The sequence below is a fragment of the Podarcis cretensis genome, assembly GCF_951804945.1.
Source record: "Podarcis cretensis genome assembly, chromosome: 1".
In the NCBI taxonomy this organism is placed as follows: domain Eukaryota; kingdom Metazoa; phylum Chordata; class Lepidosauria; order Squamata; family Lacertidae; genus Podarcis; species Podarcis cretensis.
This window is the reverse complement of record NC_137170.1, coordinates 103,455,545-103,478,313: the sequence shown is the minus strand read 5'-3', so window position 1 is coordinate 103,478,313 and position 22,769 is coordinate 103,455,545. Positions and strand designations below refer to the sequence as shown.

At 41.9% G+C, this 22,769-nt stretch overlaps 1 long non-coding RNA gene across 3 annotated transcripts in view; it reads right to left on the bottom strand.

Moving 5' to 3' along the window:
- LOC307226485 overlaps window positions 1-22,769 on the bottom strand; it is a 134,985-nt gene that overhangs the window by 33,333 nt on the left and 78,883 nt on the right. For 2 of the 3 annotated variants that reach the window (XR_013843465.1, XR_013843466.1), the window contains exon 4: window positions 6,181-7,391. This is a non-coding gene — a long non-coding RNA (uncharacterized lncRNA). Of the gene's footprint in view, window positions 1-6,180; window positions 7,392-22,769 lie in introns of those variants that run through there. The other variant, XR_013843464.1, reaches the window with a different exon arrangement.

Below are 22,769 nucleotides of genomic sequence, written 5' to 3'. Positions count from 1 at the left end.
GTGCCAAGAGCCTGGGTGAAAGTTGGCCCGTAGGTACTTCTGGCACTGTATATCTGTATCTCTTGTCTCTAGTGGCAACCATTTCTCCTCAGAGGGAGAAAAACAGGGCAGAACTAGACTTTATGAGAGTTGGGGGACAGCTGAACTCATCTTTCCGCCCTCCACCACCACTTTCTCGTGACATCCAGTTAAACACAACTAGTGGCATGACAACATTGTGCTGCTGCGTTGCCTAGCTCCCAGTGCCAACAGTCAGCAACGGGAGGAGAGGCACTCACTGTATGATGCGTATCGCTCAGACATTTTGACACCTCCTTTGGCTGCCAGCTTGTTTCTTGGCCCAAGTCAAGATAACAGTGCTAAGCAGTTTGGGTCCAGGAACCTCAAGGGACTGCTTTGCCTACACTCCAGTCTACATCTGAGTCTTTCCTATCTGTTCCCCCATCTTCAGAAGCAAGGCACTTCCTCACAGTTTCAGTGCCACAGTAATAGAATTTCCTCTCAGAGGAGGCTCATCCAGAAGACTCCCTGCCTATCTCTCAACAGGCAGAGAAAGCCTGGCTCTTGAAGAAAGCCCTTTGTGTTATTCTACTACAGCACTGCAGTTTAAATGTATTTTTTTCTGCTACTTTTGTGTGTTTTATGTGGCTTTATTATCGCATAAGGTTTTATTCTCTTCTGAGTTTGTAAGTCCCCTTAGGGGTATGGGTGGGGAAGAAGAAGAGGAAGAAGAAGAGTTTGGATTAGATATCCCGCTTTATCACTACCCGAAGGAGTATCAAAGCGGCTAACATTCTCCTTTCCCTTCCTCCCCCACAACAAACACTCTGTGAGGTGAGTGGGGCTGAGAGACTTCAAAGAAGTGTGACTGGCCCAAGGTCACCCAGCAGCTGCCTGTGGTGGAGCGGAGACGCGAACCCGGTTACCCAGATTACAAGTCTATCGCTCTTAACCACTACACCACACTTTGGCCCTCCAGGTGTTACTGAATTACAGCTCCAAGCACCCTTGACTATGGACCTTGCTGGCTGGGGCTGTTGGGAGTTGTAGTTCAGCAACATCTGGTGCACCACAGCTTCACTCTCTGCCCTAGGGGAACTTTTGGGGCTAAATGTTCAAGTATGACATGCAGCTAATAGAGCCAGTGTGGTGTAGCGATTAAGAGCTGGAGATAAGGGTTCAAATCCCCCATGAAGCTTGCTGGGTGAGCTTGGACAAGTCACTGAGACTCAGCTTAACCTCCCTCCAGGGTTGTTTTGGAGACTGAATGAGAACAGGGAGAGCTACATATGGACTAAAATGGCGTGTGTCTAGCTGGCCATCCCATCATCTGATTAGAAAGGATCATCAGGTGAGGAAAGGCCAATTTCCAAAATCCAGCTCTCCTGGGGAGCAGGAAAGGCTTGATTTTTTAAAAAAGGTGTGGCAGGCCAGAGATTCCCTATGGCTGTCTCAGTAAAAGGGCTGTGGTCAGTGTTGACTTGGGTACCAAACACTTTTCAAAAACCTCCTATACAAAATTAAAATACCACTCGAATATGTATTTGCACTCTACGGTCTTTTCTAAAAGGCCTTTGGCTCCTTTTTTTGCATATATTACTAATTTGAATATGTTTAGGGGCTTTTTTTAGGATTTTGCCTGTTAACTGCCTTAAGTCTCTTTATAAAAATAGGTGGGAGAGAACTTTTTTAAAAATCAATAAAATAAACCAAGGACTTCCTGACTCACAGCTCATATGCTTAATTATTACTTGATCCCAGATTTCTGCTGCTGATATTAATAATATTTTTTTTTTTTTTTTTTAAAAAAGCCACACAGTACATTGTTGTAAACAGAGCAAAGCATTAGCCTCTTAGAGAATCCACACTGCGCAGGCTGGATCCTGCCCCTTCCCTCACTCTGTACAAATGCACTTGAGTGCTTTGATTTTCTACTTCTGTCCTCAACACATATTCAAGTGCTGGCTTTCTAAACCATCACAGACACTGGATGGTTTTGAAAACATCTTTGGCAGTTACATTGTGTGGTTTGCCATCGCTTCTGGATCAGTGACCATGACTTCTGTTTTCTCTCCTGCCAGCAAACCCACTACCCATCTAAACCCACCACTCCATCTCTCACTGCACCTTGCAGTCAAGCCCTCAAACCGCCTAGTTTTTCATGTGGTCAGCGTTGCGTCTTCCTTATGCTTCTGAGGCTTTCGTTCCTTTCCATGCGCTGCACTATGTTGCCTGTCAAGGCATGGCGCATTAAGCTGGCTGTAAACAAGTAGGATAACTGTTTCTGAAAGCTTTTTCAAAACCTGAACCCTGGATAACTTTCCACCAACGAAGCCATGTGTACCCCACCCACAGTACGCAGGCACACACTTACTCATTTTGTATATTTTAGAACATCTAGACTGACTTTCTGTCATACAGCACTCAAGGCAGATTCCAAGTGGAAATTATACATAAACTCACAATCAGCCAGCTGAGAAATATTTAAGGTCCTCTTGTCATATTGCTCTTAACCAGTGCTTTTTTTCGGGGGGGGGGGGACAGGACACAGGGGGACGCAGACCCGTAAACATTTTTTGAATCTTTGTACTTTTGTCCATTTACTGTATTTATTTTTTCCAATCTGAACTATAAAATTTTGATTTCCTTGAGTCAAAATGAGAGTACTTCTAAACATTTTTTAGAAAAAAAGAACTGCTCTTAACACAGAAAACCTTACCTCCTTAAGCTCCGAATATAAACGCAAGAATTGTTTCTCTCTTTTTTTGAATCAGGAAAGAACTGCGGCAATTCTCATTTAAGGAAATCAATGTTAAAGAAAAATAAACTTAAAATATTTGCAGCATGTGACATTATCTTGTCCTTTGGGATAGATCCAGCCAGCTGCCTTTTTTCCTGCCATGAGGTATATTTTATTCTGCACCAAATTTTTGTCCATTCAGTTTTGGTGTTGAGAAAAAGTAGACCTTTCAGATTGTTTTTCAGGGGGGGGGGTGTAATTATTAAGAACGCTTGCTTTTTCTAGGTTGTTCATACCTTCTCTCTCTATCTGCCCCACACTCCTGCTCCAGCACAATTCCCTGTCTTTTTCTTCAACAAATTCATCCCAGCAAATCAGGATTCATACAGTGAATGTGATGCCTTGGAACACTATGTAGCTTGTCAGATGTGGAGGATCTGCTGACGTCACTGAGGACAGTTGCTATCAGGAATAGTTCATCAGCTGTCCTTGCCTCCTATCTTAATGCAAGCTCTGTTAAGACTAGAGCTGGAGGTTAAATTAGATTTGGTTCACATTTAAAGGCAAACTTGCAGAATTTACACTTACTGGAAGACAATGCACACGGAAACAGAATTGTCCTTTGAAATCCGCACTTCTCCGAATTTTGTAATGTGGTTCTCCAGCCAGATAATGTATACATATGCATATACTAGTGCAAAGTGTGTGCTTGTATAAATTCATATACAGCTGAAGGCAATATACAAAACTGCATTATATATGGAGAAATTCCTTGCAAAAAAAGGTAATTGGGCAAAAGTGTGTACAAAAATTAGGAGAAATATGCACTCAAACGAATTTTCAGGAGCGCATTAAAAAAAAAAAAAAAGACTGGGAAAATGGAAAACGGAGCAAAACCAAAATTGACGTATTCCTATGTGAGACCACTTGGACTTTGCTGCCCCCTTTGGCTCTAGCCTCCAAGTAGTCACAGTAAAAGAAAACAGGAAGAAGCTGCTTCAAGATTGGTCCAGAGCCCATACAGTATTCAAATCTCTTGGGGTGTACCTTGATTGAATCTGTTTGCTCCTGCTTCTAATACCTTTGCCCCGCTCTATCTTGATTCTCGAAAATCCAGTATGCTCAGTTTACTTGCATGCCTTTAGCTTTACCCGACAGAGCAATTTTCCAGCTTGCCCCTGAACCCGTTCACAAACACACATGCACACCTGCCCAGGTGCAAGCAATCTTGCACTTAGGTGATGTCTTGTGATTGACAGTTTCCGAAGCTTTAACTTTCTTGCTCATTTATCTGTATTCAATTGGAGCACTGCCAAATGACATGACTCAAAAATCATCCAGTCATCTTAGGATGGGAGACGGTCAGCAATTTTATCTTAGTACTACATTCAGGTACCTTGTGGTATAGCCACTCTGTCAACCATTTTATTTATTTCCTCGCTAAAGTTCAACATTTAATTTCTAACACAGGTTACTTACAGCAATAAAACGTACAACATTTAAAATGACAAGTTGAAAGATACAAATTTTTAGAGCCATGAATTAGTAGACATATATGTCAGTGACTTTGAAAGTGCCAACTTTTTCATATTTATAGATATATTATTGAAATGTTAAAAAATGAACTGAAGAAAGAGAAGGGAACTAAGAACTACATATAATGAATCAAAGATACTTAACAAGACATGTTCAGACACCTTAGTGCACATCTCTTTTATTGCATTACATTAATCAAATTCTGAGGAAGACATCCATCTCAGAAAAGTGTCACCAGGATATGCTAGGGAAAAAACATTTTTTGGAGGTTGGAGGAGACTGGCCTATCAGCTACATTGTCTTAAATGATTGTCAGCACCACATTACCCAGAAATTAAGACGAAGTACGTCAAGTGCCTCAGAAGACTACCCTGAAGCTAACATTCTGTGGGAAAACATAATTTAATTGGAGCAAGATAATGTGGCCTTGGTTATTTTACTCACAGAGAAAGTATGGTTTGGGGTGTTTCCATCTCACTCCCCCTTGGTATATGGCGTTAGTGAGAAATGTGCATAACTCAATCTATAGAGCTACTTTCAAGAATTTTTATTATTATTATTAACCGACCAATCACATCAAATCAAACCAAATTACATAAATTCCAAATTACACAGCCGAATTTTAAATTTTTGTTGGGGGTATCCATATTTCAAGTTCCAAAGGGGATCCAATCAACTTCTTGCTTCTTCCTGCTGTTTTAATGTCCACAAATCTAACCTTATGATGTTCACAGTACTATCCAGTCCTTTCTTATTGTTTTTCCACATCTCTTGTTATTATTTTCATATAGTCTCCACAAGCTGGTTAGAACAGTTTGTAATCCTGCGTGGATATTATTTTTTTTATCCAGTAGCCATATCCAGACATTTTCCATATAACATCACTTCCATACATCAAAACAGTCTTAACATCATTAATCTTCACCAATCTGCCTCCTTTCTCAAAACTTCTGAGGAGATTCACCAGGAATGCAGTCTGAAAACAAGTCCGTTCCTCCTCCTGGCTATAAATCCTTTGGCAAGATGGCGACTCCGAATTAATTGCTGCGCCATTCCAAAAGCTCTTATTGCTTCTCGATCTCCATAAAGCATACTTTTGGTTAAAGTTTATCTCCACACAGACCTTAATCATCCTGCTTGGGTCAGTTCAACCGACGATTCTAATGAGGAGGGGTTCTTGTAAATCACATAGAAGGAAAGTAAAAAAGGTCCCCCCCCCATTCAGTCCCGTTGTCAACATACCCAGCCTTTGGTGTATCTTCATCGTAAAATATTCCTGTTTCTCCAACACGTCGTCTTCTTTCACAGAGGTCACTTAAATTAGCAGACTTCACTCCCCTTCTTCACTTGAAATATGTGCATTTGCTTCTTTTGTAATTAATTATTCCAAATTGCTGCAGCTAGTGCGCGATCAGAGACAGCGTCCAGGAGAGCCGAGGTCCACATGGGGGCATTATGCCTAGGGCCCTCACCCCCTTCTTTCGAATTAGGGGGTGATTTATGGGCACAACAGGCAAGGGCAGTGTTCCCCATTTCCTTGGGGCAACAAGGGAGGCTGCCTACTCCCATAACAGCCTCTTAATTACCCCGTGTGGGTCGGAGAGATGGTATTGTCGGCCATCTTCCAATGCGCCCCTAGTGCCCCCCCCCCATAGAGCTACTTTCAAAAGTAATCCTTCTCATACAGGGCTCGTGTGAAGGGTCAGCAGGGCTGGTCATCTGCCAAAGGCCGAAACCCCAACAGAGAGCCCAGCATCAAGAGCCCCCTGGACCTGTTGCAATGAACAGTAGACTCACTAAGGGATGGTTCCCATGGAGTATGTATTGACAGTCCTCCAACAGCTAGAAGGAACGTGGATCTCACATGGCAAAAAATAATAATTCAGTTTTAATTCTCACCCATTTGTAGATTTCTTACATATTTAGGTACCAGGAGTTAACATTATTTGCTTCTGTCAAGGCATGATATGGTACAATCTTATCACTATTTACTAAAGTATTCTTCTTTGGAGAGGTAGCAATTCAACTTGGGAAAATAATGAGAAAGTATTGAACTACATGAGGGAGTCCAAGGTACTCCATACTGTCTGGACATAAGACATTGTCTGCACATAAAGAACCATGTAGGTATTTAAAAAAAGCAGTGCAGAGGCACAGCTGAAAGTCATGATATATCACTTTGGAGATACAAAGACACTTGGAGGTTCTCTAATCACATGCACTTCAATTGTAAGGATTTTTGCAAAGTTACATAAAGTTCTTAAGCATTAGGGGAAAGTGCTATGCGAACGTTAAGTAGTCAAAAAAGTTCACGCTTATTTGGAATATTTCTCACAGTAGTCCTGTAAATTAAGCCGTTATGGTGGACTCTGTACTATAGATGAGGGAATGAAGTTGAAAGGCACTTGCATTCCACTGAGTTAATGGATGGGGTCAGTTTTAAACAAGACTATTGCCACACTTCCTCTTAACATAGAGACATAGCATTGTTAATGACAGGCAGGGGAAGGTGACAGTATGGAGTGGAGAACGTTCTTCAAGCTAAGAGTCACATTCTCTTCTGAGAAACCCTCAAGGACCACAACATGCCAATGTTGCATTGGATCAGACCAGAGGCAAAAGTAGTTGGAGCATTGGGTATACGTCTGAACCACTGACTCGTTTCTACACACACTTCACTCTATGCTCCACCCACACAAGCTGGAAGCATCATCAGAGTTCGGGGACACATTCCTATGAGGCAAAACCATTCAAAAAGGGTGGAAAGCAGAAGTAATGAAGGGCGTATCTTGGGAAGGGGAGTAGTGGAAGGAAAATCCCAAGGACCGGGTAGAGTCTGAGGTTTCCCACCCCTGAAGTAGAGGCTCATAATCAACTTCATCACACACACTTCTGAGATTGTATCCATGCTGCCAACTTCCAGAAATGTTGTATAATAGCACATACCTTCTCAGAATTGGAAGAAACCAAGGAGACTCAAATTCTGTATATGAAATAATGTCTGTGTGGTAATGCAAGCTTCCTTGGAGGCTCCTTTTTCATGTTATTTGTTCCATCTCATGTCAGCCTGAATATCCTGGCATGCCTTCTGACCACCTTTGCTACCACAGCAATGCTGGAGAATGATTAAGGGAAAATTTGATTAACAACCATTATTTTTACATGATTCTACACATCGTTCCCCCTTCTCTTTCTGTTGTTTCATGTGTGATAATGTGAGCTTCCTCAGAGGTATGTTTTCATCTAATCAGAACTCCCCACACATCAAGGGAACGTATCCCATGTGGTCTAACAACCAAAAAGGGGAGAGAATGAAGTGCTTCATTAAAAACCGTGGAATTAACCTGCTGCATGTTAAATCTTGGGTTGCAACAAAAGTCCCGGAAAAGGTGAAAATTAAAAGATGCCACCTAAAGAGCTCTGCAAAATCAGAAATAATTTAATTCTTTACCGAGAGCTCTCTAAAACAAGCCAAGACTAAGTGAGAAGAGCAGGATGCCATTCCAAAATTATCAGACAAAAAGAAAAGAAGATGTATGGCTGAACTTCATTCATAAATGGTATATCCTTCCTGTCATTCACACCTTCAAGTGCACAAAGTGAACAACTGTAGTAACTAGGTACAATGCATCAGCTCTTTGATACACATCTGTTTTAAAAGAGGTCACATGGAAGATGGTTCGGCAGGGATGGGTACAGTGGTACCTGGGGTTAAGTACTTAATTCGTTCCAGAGGTCCGTTCTTAACCTGAAACTGTTCTTAACCTGAAGCACCACTTTAGCTAATGCGGCCTCCCGCTGCTGCCGCACCGCCGGAGCACAATTTCTGTTCTCATCCTGAAGCAAAGTTCTTAACCTGAAGCACTATTTCTGGGTTAGAAGAGTCTGTAACCTGAAGCGTATGTAACCTGAAGTGTATGTAACCCGAGGTACCACTGTATATCGAAACCACAAACATTCGCCACTTCCAAAAAGAATCCAGAGAACTGTAGTTTGGCAAGGGTACAGAGAATTACAACACAGGAAGTTGCCTTTGCACATAGAGACTAAGGGTGTAGTGGTAAGCTTTGAAGTGTGGGACTCGTCCCCCAGAGTCACGCCCCAAGTCAGGTATGCTGATCCATTATTACACATGCGTATACCTATCTACCAAAAAGGAGCAGTATACAGAAAAGTATTTGTATTAGCCTGAATGCAATCCAATACATACATTCTGGGGGTTAAGCTCCATTGAGCTCAGTGGTGCTTACTTCCAAATGTATAGGTTTAACTTGGAAAACACAAAAGATTTTCAGTCAGATGAAATAAAAACAGTCTTGCAAGGAAGCGTTATCATTTAAACTGCTAGAATGAAGTAAGAACGCCATCAAACAAAAGGAAAGAAGTATCCAGCCTCTGCTTATTTTTCTTCTTCTATGACTCCCTCTATGTTCTCACAAACAAACGTGAAAGCCTCATTATCACCTCAGTTGCTTGCCAGAACAAGGAGTGTCCATCAATTATACTCTGGCAGATGATGTCATCACTCCTGCTCTGAAAAAAGTCCCATGATTCAGCCATCTAAGATAACTCTGCTGTGCCTCATTACTAGCCCTTCTCCCCCTGCCCACTGATCCCTTTTCCTCTTCACAGTGGGTTGCAGTTTTGTTTCCTGCTCCTTCAAGAGCGGGGCAGCTTCATCAAGATGGCTGCATGAAGCTGTGCAAAAGAAGGACTCGGAAACAGCAGACTCCCTGCCCAACTTATGCAAATGGGTGTCAAAAGTCTATAGAGCTATAGGTGCAGAGGACACTCTACTCATAATCAGGAATGATTATGGCAGGAAAGGACTGATGGGTGTCCTGCACTGCTGCCATCTTAGCTTGGGTCTCAGATGTGAGAAGCAAGGGTCTACAGGACCTGTTATCCCATGGGCAGGCAAACTAAGGCCTGGGGACTGGATCTGGCCCAATTGCCTTCTAAATCTGGCCCGCGGGTGGTCCAGGAATCAGCATGGTTTTACATGAGTAGAACATGCCCATCTCTGGGTTATTTGTGGGGCATAGGAATTCGCTCGTTGTTGTTTCTTCAAAATATAGTCCTGCCCCACACAAGGTCTGAGGGACAGTGGACCGGCCCCCTGCTGAAAAAGTTTGCTGACCCCTGCATTATCCCCTCTATCTTATCTCTCTTCTGCCTTCAATTTTCTCTTCCTCTGCATCGCTACGGAACCTTTGGGCTGGTCCTCCTTTGCCACTGGCTGGCTGATGATGATTTGGCCACATACTTGACAGAAACCCCGCCTCCTCTCCATCCCCTCCCCGCAGGAGAGGATGTAGCTCAGGCATAGGCAAACTTGGCCCTCCAGATGTTTTCAGACTACAACGCCCATCATCCCCAGCTAACAGGACCAGTGTTCAGGGATGATAGGAATTGTAGTCCCAAAACATCTGGAGGGCCAAGTTTGCCTATGCCTGATGTAGCTGCATTGCTACAGAAACAGAGACCCCCTGTATTCCTGCCCTCCCTCTCAGCCCACCTCAACTTTGGCTTCTGTGCATCATTGTTCCAGCAGGCGTCCATGTTCATCATGGTGTGTGGCCTTTTGCCTGGCGGTCTTCTCAGTTCAGATTGCTATTGTCAGAGCCGCCCCCTGTTGCAAACATTCTACGCAAATTCTAATAAATACGCACAAGTCAAAGGAGGAATCACGATGGCATAAGGCACTTTGTCTCCTACCTGTACATGTTCTTAGTTACATCAGCGAAGAGCAAGAGGCTGGAGGGAAAGCCTTTGTAGGCTGGTTAAGAGCATCCTAAAGTAGGAGATGAACTTTATCTGTCTGTTTTGTTGGATCCAACCTCATGGGCAGAACCATCCTTTTACTAAAAGAAAACATATTTTAAAATGACATTCCTGTCAGAGTCACTGTCATCGTGAGAGGCAGAGTATATTAAGGAGGGGGAACATTTCTGCTACAAGACTACATTTCCAAAGTATTACGTGGGAAATTCCATATTCAAAAGAAGCCACATTAGTTCCTTTAACAGAGTTCTTAAAGCAGCTATTTGATTATACAGACAGTGCTATATGTATCTCTAATTAAATGAATTTACCTTAAATTGTCTGATTTCCAGCGGTTCTTAATGAAACTTGACTTTCCTCTGTCCTAATCTGCCTCCTGAGACTCAAAATGGCAGCCTTCTGTCAAATTATTACAATTTTAAAATCATATTTAGCGAATTCCCTCTGTAATTGGATGCAGTGGTTAGGACAGCTTTCGTAATTACGCTGCAGTTTTCCTTTAAGACACACATATGAAAATTCTTTCTCTTCAAGCCCTTGGCACACTTGGAGTTACTGTTCCCACTCACAGCTGTCACTACCGTGCAAACTTAATAAATTCCATCTATGCATGACTTACTTAGCTAACCTCCATCCACCAGAGATATTCACATCCTGCTCAGGCAAAAAGGCGGGGGAAAGGAAAGAAAAAGAGAGAAAGGACAACAGTAAACCTTCAAACAATGGATCTCGCATTACAGTTTCACATAATAGGCTCACAGCTTTGTTCCTCAACTCAATAAGCATTTACCAAGCAAAGATGGACTTCCCTTAATAGCTGTTGAGAACTGTATTCTGTTCAATCAGTTGTAAAAATGCAAACGATCACCATTAAGAAGTATAGCTTTCAGAAGGATAAGGATAATTTAAGATCTCAGTGAGAGGTCGACATGAGAGATACCCAGAGAGAGCTGCTTGGGGGAAGGAAGGGGACAAATGGATTCTGTTGAGTGCTGCAGTGTTCCCTTCATACATAGGAACTTGTGTGGGACGCGCCTCCATCTACTGAAATCTATAGGCCCTAGTGTACAGTTTGTGAAGGATGTAGCACTGCATCCAGCCCTGGACATAAGTGAGGCATGTCAGCGTGTGTGTGCACATGACACATGATACTCCAGTGGGGTGGCAGAGCCTTGTAGACTACGAAGTAGAAGAGTTTGGATTTGATATCCCGCTTTATCACTACCCGAAGTAGTCTCAAAGCGGCTAACATTCTCCTTTCCCTTCCTCCCCCACAACAAACACTCTGTGAGGTGAGTGAGGCTGAGAAACTTCAGAGAAGTGTGACTAGCCCAAGGTCACCCAGCAGCTGCATGTGGAGGAGCGGAGACGCGAACCTGGTTCACCAGATTACGAGTCTACTACTCTTAACCATTACACCACACTGGCTCTACACTTTTGTATACTACAAAAGACCATGCCTGCCCCAAGCCAGCCCACTTTGTCCCTGCCTGCCCACTCATTCTCAAGTTGCATTCTAAGATCACATTAGGGTCAGGTAAAATAATAATAATAATAATAATAATAATAATAATAATAATAATATATTTATACCCCACCCATGTAGCTGGGTTACCCCAGCCACTCTGGGCGGCTTCCAGCCAAATATTAAAAACACAATTAAGCATTAAAAACTTCCCTAAACAGGGCTGCCTTCAGATGTCTTCTAAAAGTCAGGTGGTTGTTTATTTCCTTTACATCTGATGGGAGGGTGTTCCACAGGGGGGGCACCACCACTGAGAAGGCCCTCTGCCTGGTTCCCTGTAACCTCACTTCTTGCAAGGAGGGAACCGCCAAAAGCCCCTCGGCACTGGACCTCAGTGTCTGGGCTGAATGATGGGGGTGGAGACGCTCCTTCAGGATTCCCCTCCCCCCATCATCCAAACTGAGTAAGTTCCCTCACCTACCCTACACTGCTTCCATGGTGGGTGGTGGTTTGGCATTCGTCATGTAGGAATGGTGGACATTACTTAAATAGGAGGAGGACACCGCTGTCAGCATCCACCTGAGGGCAGCAGGCTAGCTTAGGGAGCCTCGGACAGGCCCCGTGACATATAAGGCCTGTCCTTCAGCACAGCATCTACTGCCTGAGGCAGCCACTTCACTTTGCTTAATGGTAGGGCTGGCTGTGGACAATTCTCTATAACCAGGACTCTAATTGTTATGGAGGTGAATCTCTACTGGATAACAGAGTGAGCTGCAAAACCCCAGCTGGATTTCTTTTCTCCCCCTCATGGCAGCTGACATATTGCTCTGAGGTCTATTCAGCCATGTGTCGAAAGTCCCTCCGTACCTAATGGTTTCCGTGAGAGCAGAGGGCAGTCATTAGCATGCTGAGCATTAGCATTCAGCATCTTGCCAGATTCAAAATAATATCCCGTATTAAACAAACACTCCTGGCTGCCAGGTAAAATGCACATCATCCTGCATCAGCCATCTTCACAAGGTTTCTGGAGGCGGAAAAACAAAGTAGACTTCACTTTGCATTAGAAAAGGAGCGCACTGAAGCCTTTGCTACGAGCAACAGTAAAAATGCAGGATGCATCCATTTCCCTGAGAGCTTCCTGGCTGCGACTCCTGCTCCTGTGAAATTGCTGTATTCTATACTTCCTTGTCTTTACCACCCAGGAGGATAGAAAAATTGGGCTATAGTACAGGAAATGGGGAATTGCCTCCAGGGGAGAGTGTTGCAAACTGAATCCCTCTCTCAGGGTTTCTGAGCTGACTAGAGAAGGTGAAGAGGGCTTCGGAGAGATTTATTTGGGGAGGTCAGGAGGTCTCGTATGCTCAATTTGACCTCCTGAGCTGGATCCTCAACTGACAGCGTTGGAGCTGCATTGATTTACACCAGCTAAAGATCGGGCCCATTATGTTTTAATGCCTTGTCATTGCCTGCAGCCCTCCCTTGGTTCTATTTGGGTTTTTCTTCTGTGTGTAGCAGGGAAAAATGATAATGGGATAAACCCAGCACAAATTTTTGACCCCTCAAAAGGGCATAATTTTTAAAATATCACATGGATGTGGAAGGCTGGGGTGGGGGGGCGAGTGTTTGCTCAGCAGCTGACTTTTCCATTTGAGTACTTTTGTAGGAAGCTCCAGCATACTCGGAAAGGAGCTGTAGAAAACTATTAACAATTCCAACAGCTCTACCCTTTCCTTTACCTGCCTAAGGTGTCCCTAATGAGGGTTGAAATGAGTTGAACCAACTGTCATGCAATATACACGTTATACATGCACACCCATGCAACTATGGCCATTTGTTGGCATTACTGTTATATGGTGGCACACCTCACGTTCCAAGAGAGAGATTTACATTAATAATAAATATTTCAGTATCTTAATAAAACAAGTAAAATTGCCTTTGTTAACCATGTTGAAATATTCACTTTTTTAAAAAAAAATCCTTGTTTTATGTTACGTGCATGTTTGTTGTACATCACCGTGGGAAGGGTGATTTATAAATATCCTGATTAAATAAGTAAAATAAGACTCCTTGCTGCAAGTGCATAGGTGCACTACAATAGCCATATCTGGTCTATATATATTGCTCATAGTGACATAATCCACAAGCATCATGCTATAAAGTATGGACTTCTTTGAACAGAATTCTTTAAAAAAAAGCATTCTGGCTTTCCTGATGAAGAAAGAAAAAGAAATTAATTGCACAGCAAGCTGTGAATGCAATTCTTATCATGAAGGTATATTTTATAACCGATCTTTCCTTAAGTTGCCATTTGTTATTGCATATTAATAACATTAAATTCCATTATATTCTCAATTTCCATTCGGAAAATGGATGTCATAAGAGCATCTATAAATTATTCACATCTTTACTAAATGAAGGGCCATCAAAAAATTGTCAGATGCAATCTATACTGTATATGACTTGTGACACAATTGACAATGTAACTAATATTTTTAATACTCTCTAGTTACTTCTTAATTAGGGGTGCTCAAATGTTTTACAGCACGTGTTCTAAGTTTAAAATGGAGAGATGGTCTTATGAATAACTTTTGGCCCAGTTCTCTAATCGCTTATGTGGTGTGACGAGCTCAAAGGTTTGCCCCTTTGGTGGTTCAAAGCTCCCCAGTTCCAAATTCATAGAGTTTCAAAGTTGTACCCTTGTGTCCAAGTTCCATAGAGAAAGTCTGGGTAGAAGATAGCTTTGGATCTACCGGGAATGCTCTGGGTGACTCTCACTCCTCTCACTCTCTGTTGTCTAAAAACTGCAGCAACAAAGGGCTTTCCTCATCTAAATTAGGCTCCTGAAAGCAAGAAAGGTGGGGGGAAAACTCAGTGCGGATTTTTGCAAGTCGGCATTGTGAGCTCAGTTCTGGTATCAAAAACAAAATGCTGGGCTGAGTGTGTAGTTCAGTGCAAGCTGTTCCTTGATTGCAAGTGCACGTCCAGGACTCTGAGCCACAATCTTGCACTTGGGTCAGGTTGATGGACCTTGGGTGTTCTAGTTTAAACAACAACAACAACAACAATGGGAAGAAAACATTCTTTGACCAGAATGAGGGTCATGTATTTTACTGAAGGCCTAGAAACTGCTCCAGCACAGACATCTTTCTTAGGCAACTTTTCTCACACTTCTATGAGAAGAGAAAATATGTTACATTGCACAATGTGACATTATGGGAATAGCTGTGTTTTGTCAAACACACACCAAGACTACTGTTGTGGGCTGGGCATGTATAGCAACAGGAAATGTTTACCAGAGATTCTAGGAGGATTTTTGTTTTGTTTTGTTTTTTGTTAAGGACATCTAAGCTGCAACCGATCACTCACAGAAAAACTAAGGGCCTGGTCTCAGACTGCCAAGAGGTTTTATCCATCTTTTCATAAAAGGAGGAGCCATCTGGGGAGAGATAAAGTACCAGCCCGTCCAACAGAGAAGAAGTTGGACACAACTAAATGCAGGGTGGACATTTCTCCTGCCTACAACTCTCTACAGTCTTTCATTTCTTCTTAAGCTCCACCTCCATGAATATCTGTTTGATCAGGACAGTTTGCTCTGTTAGCTTCTTGGTTTTGGGTTCCTCATTCAGTCCTTCCTTCCTGGGCAGGGCAGGAGGAGAACAAATGCCACGAAGGTGCACATGAACAGAAAACATCATGCCATAGCATGTTCCTTCGCTCTTGGCTCAAGCACTGGCCACAGATTCTGGAACCCATCAGTCACAAGTGAAACACAGACCCCCCCCCCCCCCAGTTCCTGTTCGTCTGCCAGCAGTTGGTTGACCGGAAAGACAGCAAGATTGCAATAGTCCTCAGGGAAAGAAGAAGAAAAAAAAACAATGCATGGCTGGTGAACCCCATTTGTATGAGTAGGTCGCAAGCTGGACAGGTCTGTTCTAGCTCATTCTGCCCTCAGTCTACAGCCCACTGATCAATAAAACCCTTCTATCTTCTTCCACAGACTTGTTCCTCATATGTAGGCCTTATCTCTATTACAGGGTTAAACTGGTTTAATAGCCATTCCCTCCCTGTCCCCCCCAAGAGTAATGGGAGCTGCAGCATGGAATCAGTAACAAAAAGTTCACCAGATGTCATTTCCCAGGATCCATGGGGTGTGGGGCATGTCGGTTAAAAATGGCATTGCCATTCTAGGTAAAGGTAAAGGGACTCCTGACCATTAGGTCCAGTCGTGACCGACTCTGGGGTTGTGGCGCTCATCTCGCTTTATTGGCCAAGGGAGCTGGCGTACAGCTTCTGGGTCATGTGGCCAGCATGACTAAGCCACTTCTGGCGAACCAGAGCAGCCCACGGAAACACCATTTACCTTCCTGCCAGAGCGGTACCTATTTATCTACTTGCACTTTGACATGCTTTCGAACTGCTAGGTTGGCAGGAGCAGGGACCGAGCAATGGGAGCTCACCCCGTCGCGGGGATTCGAAATGCTGACCTTCTGATCGGCAAGCCCAAGAGGCTCAGTAGTTTAGACCACAGCGCCACCCGCGTCCCTCCATTCTAGATAGGCCTATAAAACACTGCCATCAACCCAACAAAATAGATCTGTATTTTGACCAATCCTCAAGCAATGCAGGTTGGGGCATGGACTATACTTTGAAGTTCTTCTTTATAACCTCCCACCTTCTTTTCCCCGCTCAAAGTTTGAATTAATTTGACATTTGTTCACACGAACGAGGCACTGGGAAAGCATGGAAGGCGATTCACAGAACTCTCTCCTTTGCCCTTTTTCTGTTTTAGCCGCTTGCACACGCAGCCAAGTCCAGGCACTCATCGGACTGCAAATATAGCAATTATCCCCAGTAACGCTTTGACACTGTTACCACAGGCAAGTGGCCGGAGTGCATCAGCAGTCAAAATATCTAAGCAAGTTAACAAGCTCCTTTTACTCTCCACAGAGCAGGAGAAGAAAGGGAATCTAACCCCTGAGAAAATGTTAAAATAAAGGCTCAAGGAAGGCTTCTGGTGTTTGTTAAAGAAAATGGTGCCACCGTCTCGGCTTGATCAAGGTGTAGCATCTGAATCCCTGACAGATGTCCACGGCTGGATTTGATAGGGAAGGTTTTTGTGTGTTGTTTTCAGAACTGCTTTCTGTTCTCTGCTAATGAATGACTACAGTCCACAAGCATGTGTGTTCAAACTACACCTACCGCGTCTGGCTTGGTTGCATCAGGAGGGTGGTGGAGAGGGGGGGTTGTTTTGTTTTGTTTTGAACTCCTCTTTGCTTTGCCCCCATTTCCCCCTCTCAGCTCCATTTTCCAAAATGCCCCCACATGTACCATACAAAAGACATCTAAACTCATTAAGTAAATTCCCAAAGAACTATTAACAAATTATTTTGTGGCAGCCAGAGATATCAGATTTAATTAGGTGATCGGTGTTGACGGGGTGCAAAAACAAAAGCCATCTCCTGTCGGAAAATGTCCAGGTCTGATATATAGGCTCCATTCTTTCCTGTATGGCATAGATAATAATTGTGTGTGTGTGTGTGTGTGTGTGTGTGTGTGTGTGTTTAAAAAGGGAACCAGGGTTTTTAGACAAAAGCTTTAGACTAAGATTTGTTTTCCTTTCTCACCAGGTAACTTTAAAGAGCGGGGGAGGGGTGGCTTACGCATCCCAGTTGTAAAGGAAGCAAGCTATATAACCTACGCTGAGAACAGAATAGAAAGCAGCTCTAACAAGCATAATTTTTGCAAGCGATTAATCAAAATGTATTTAGCAAGTCATTTCCAATGATAATCAACAGACCTGCTTAAAACAATAACCATTTGGCAATGACAACACTTTTCGTTCATTCTGATGTAAGTGGGCTTTGATGCTTGAAATAAAACACAGCGCTTCCAATGACTAAAGTTTTTAACATGATGAATTATCTGACCAAGAAAATGCCATTACATGGCTCGAGGATTAAATATACGCATCTTTAAGCCTTATATGCCACAATATATTCAAGCATTGCTTTGAAGCAAAGAATTGTTCCCTCCACCCACCAACCTTATCATTGTATTTTGAACATTTGTCTTTTTCAAGACAATTATCTCTTTATTAGAAATCATTAGACAGCAACTCAGTAGCTCATTAGTATTTGGGGTTGGTATTTCTCCTCTCCTTCCTAAGAGATTGCAAACACAAAAGTGTGTAACTGCTGTAGTGAAGGGGGGGAGGGACTATCACACCTGTAAATTGAGAACCTAAGGCAGACTTCACTGTTGCTAAATCTTTTTACTATTGCACAAGGCTTGTGTGAAATCAGCATTAACACTGAGTAAAGAGCCACGTCTGCAGTCATAGGCACATTTACTGAGAAGTCAGGTACATTATATCCAGTAGGACATATTTCTGAGTAAATAAACAAAGGACTGGTCCTGTAACTGCACAATCCTGTACATGTCTACTCAGAAGTAAACTCCCCTTTCCTTAATGAGGCTTAATCCCATGTCAGTAGGTATAGAACTGCAGCCTCTGTAATTTAAGTGCCTCTGTAGGAAAAGTCAAACTGATCACTTCCTGCTATTGTTGCTCCTCGTCTCCCTTTGCCACCCTGGAAATGCCAGCGGACATTGAAGGGGAAGAATATAAATGTTGGCAATAGAAATAAAGACCCCATTTGTTGGCTGTGATGCACTTCACTGCAAGCACTAAACTGGGCTGCCCAAAATCAGATGCTCCAAGAAAACCATGTGATCCAGTAGTTCTGGGTGCTTCCAGAGAGGAGCTTAATTTGCAACTAGGTTGTTGATATAATCAGAAACAGGTCATTGGTAGCATGTCTGCATTACTGGATTTCCCCCCAAAAGGCATAAATTCAGATAAATTGGGAAGGCAGGCATTTTGAAACCAACAATATAGTGCAGACACTGGGGGGAAAAAACTGCTATGCATAAGAAGCCCTGACCCAGTCTGGAAGCACCTATGAATAAGAATCACTTTGGTCCTCTTAGATCATGAAATTTGCGAATTCCCTGCAACTACCGCTACAGAATGATATTTGCCCCAAAATGGAACGAAGACAAAGTCCCAATGAAAGAAGAATGGCTACAGAAACTAATGGAATATACAGAAATGGCAAAACTTATTGGAAGAATAAGAAATCAAGACAAGAAAACTTTTAATAAGGAATGGAAATTGTTTATTGAATATTTACAAACAAATTAAGACATTAGCAGGATTACAGTGGTACCTCGGGTTACATACGCTTCAGGTTACAGACTCCCCTAACCCAGATATAGTACCTCGAGTTAAGAACTTTGCTTCAGGATGAGAACAGAAATCGTGCTCCGGCAGCGCGGCAGCAGTGGGAGGCCCCATTAGCTAAAGTGGTGCTTCATGTTAAGAACAGTTTCAGGTTAAGAACGGACCTCCAGAATGAATTAAGTACTTAACCTGATGTACCACTGTATTGTAAAAAACTTTCAGTTTATAAAATGTATAGGAAATAGATGAGAAAAAGAATAAAGAGAGTTAATTGGGATATGCAGGGGAAAAGAAAGTAAACAAATTTATAGTGCCACAAAAAGAGGGGGGAGGAAGTCAAAGATTGGTATATAAGAATTGTGTGTGTGTATGTGTGTTGCTGAAATGTGTATTTGTTATAAATTAAAAACATACATAACATTTTTAAAAAGAAATTTGCAAATTCCCTTTTTTAAAATTTCCTGAAACATTTTGTGGTGGTTTTTTTTTTTGGGGGGGGGGATCATCCGGAAACTGTCCTAGTTAGCAAACAATGAATTACTGTAACTACACTATCTTCCAGCACTATGGCGTATACCAGGATTCATCTCCTGCAATGTTATGTCAGAGTATGGTGTGCTAGAATCACAATGACATTATGCCTTCTATCAGAAAGAAATCTGGTGTAAGTTTGTTGATTATTTTTTTCATACAGTTTGAGATAAAGAGGGGAAACAGGAGGCAGTATTATGGGCCATCGTGGAAAATCAAAAAAATAATAATTTGGAAGTATTTTAAACTTACTTTATCTGACTCCCTGACAGTTAATTTGGTGTGAAAAACGGCAACAGTAGAAAACAGATGTTAAGAGGCCAACATATAGTTAAGGTCAAAGCAAACATAAAACACAGCTTTTCTTTTCTAGGTAAGGGGAAAGATTTGTCCAGCAACAGGTTTTCTGCTAAACCTGCCTTTTTATTGTTCTGCTCATGCTATCTGCAGACTATACAATGGAATACTGTCTGCTATAGTGCAATACCTCTCAGCACTAGTAATTTAAGACTTTCTTCTCTGTAATACACTAAACCATCATAACCTGTCTCTTCCTATTTAGTTTAACCTACAACCACCACATACTGATTTGGCTGTGTGTGGCTTTCTCTATTGCCATTTATTACTCTGCTCGACTCCTGAAATTCTGTTTGCAATTTAAGGCCACAAATTAGAAGCGTAAGTCATCTGTTTCCTATAATCCTCCTGTCAGGGTTGGAATCACATTTGGAGCTCAGCACCATGGCTAGTCCTGGGCCCTTAAAGCCTCTCTGATTGGTTAAGCAGGCCAAGAGCTGTACTCTGAATAAATAAAATACACTGAAGTGCAGGGCTTTAGAAGCATGGAGAGGGGAAGGGAAGGGAAAGAAAGCAAGGAGGAAACTCACCGGCACATTTATTACATTATCATGCACAGAACCAATGGCAAAAAGAGACATAATAATAATAATATGTATTACAATACATTAGGTAATATTTATAAGGCAACTGATTGGGATTTCACGGCCCTTATTAAATGTTACCAGCTTATATACAAATATAGGAATATTATGGTTCATTCTGTGTTCCATACAGTAAACTTTTCCATAATATTTCTAGTCTTTGCTAATCAAATTAACTATTTCCCCCTCCTAATATCACCATGAAACCCACCCACCTTTTACAATACACTGAACAAATTTCTGCTTTTCTCCTCTATAACTATAGAGGCAACTTTAAGGAATATAGGTTTCTTTAAAGTGCTTAGTTTTACTTCGCACAGACCCTCAACTCACTCTCACAAGATGTAATCAAATACAGACATTTCATGAAAACAGTTTAAGGCTATAATGGTCATGTGAATGTTATTTACCTGGTTGCTTGAAATAATATTTTCAGGTCTCTGCATCTCACAATGCTCTACTACAGAGAGAAGTAATGACTTCTCATACATTATTTTGAACTTTCTGTATTGCAAGATATTACCAAGCACTGCTAAAAGAACAAGGTTAAACAGTTCTTTGAATACGAACAGAATAACAATGTGGGAAAGAAATATGCCTGCCGTCAGCAGTATCAAAAAGATCCTGTTAAATTAGAACAATTCAAACAGAAATTCTGGACATATTCATCCAGGTATAAACACCACTGAATACCGTAAGACTTACTTCTGAGTAAGCATGTATAGGATGCATTGCAGATTTCATACAGAACGACATAACCAAGCATACCATATGTACTACTCAATCTTGTATTTATGCAACAATAAACTCTGCATTGTATAATAACACAGGAGCAATTTGATCCAGGCGGAACCTCAAGCAGTATATTTTTCATAGTTTTTTTCTTAAACAAAACAATAAAAACTATTACAGCATTTAAAGTTACAGGAATTATTAAAAATAAAAAATAAAAAGAGCATTCCATTGCTCTTTGTGCTTCTATAAGTTCAAACTTGGCTATGGTTTTAAATAAAATATGGCAGGTTATTCCTTTTAAATGTGCACCAAGATATTTGGAAGTTGGAAAAAAAACTGCAGAAGAATTGGCCAAGATGTGATATTTTAGAAGCATCTGCTGTGTATGATCTGCACTTTGATGTTTTTTAAAAACTGCATTCTGCATTACACAAATAAATGCACATTATGAGCCCTTGATACACAAATGCAAAGTCGTGTCAAGATTCATTTGCAGCATGCCCCATGATGACTCCTGAGCAAAGGACTCTCTCTTGATAATGAATGCCCATTATTGCAAATAACCACGCAACAGAAAATCATTCATCAAAGACAAAAGCACACCCAAACTATTCTGTTTGCTCCAGAGCCGAGACACCAGTGCTTGATGCTATTAAAAGAGCTTGGTGCTGGTAAAACAGTTGGAGCATTGCCATATAAATTAGGAACACACTGAAGACTTGGGGGGCTCTGGAAGCAAAAAAGCTGTATACCAAAATGCTAGAGAAGTTTCCTGGACCCCCTAGGAAATAGAACATTTGCCAGATTAAGGACAAATTAAAAAAAAAAATCTGATCTACAAACCAACTGAGCAGGAGTCTAATAGAACTAAACTGGCTTCAGTTAAGTACATTCTGGCTGAACTGAATTGCAGATCTCATGAATATAAGATCCTGACCCAACCATCCAACAATTCTCCCTGCCTTCGATGACTTTCCCATTAATTTAAACAGAAAAGGGAAAACTCTGCATATGCAAAAGGATGGGTGGGTGTTTCATCTCCTCCACTGAAGTGAACAGGGAAGTCTCCACTCATTCAGGAGTGCCATCTGTGCATAAGATCAGGATATTGGCCTGCAATTATCATGCCACTTACTTGAGAATAGCCCCGTTGAGCCTATTCAGATATTATGGGGTCAGCTTGGCCACTGCTTGTATTAATTACAGATTGAGTAATCTAACCTCAGGTGACAATATCTGTGCCAGTCATCCTGCAAGCTATCCCATGGCACAACCTGGTTGTCAAACCATTCAAAAGGAAAATCACATGTTTGAGTAGCATCCCACTTCCCCGACGCGCAAGACACACCACAGATAATCTCTACTTGAAGTTGCTGAGAAGCTATTTTCAGTCTGTTGCGCTAGCTTTCACAGGGTGATAGATGGAAATTGGAGGAAAACTAGATTCAGTGTGCTTGTCCGGGAAGTAGGCAGTTTTCAGTGATGCTACCAAATGATGTTGCCATATGCGCAATGCAACTTTGCAAAACAGAGAGAAACAGCTAATTCCATATCCCCTCAAAGCCTTGCACATTAAATACAAGAGTGCAGCAGTTTAACGAGTAAATCATTGGGGAAACACATAGTGAGAAGATGTTGAATTGAGAATAGATTAAGTCATTCAGCTCTAAAAATGCTAAGAATAGCTAGCATGTGTATAGGAGTAGCTACAACATGAACCAGGTTTTCTGAACTATGGTTATCTGAAACCTATTGACTGATTCACACTGCGAGTTCATCGCTTTATAAATATTT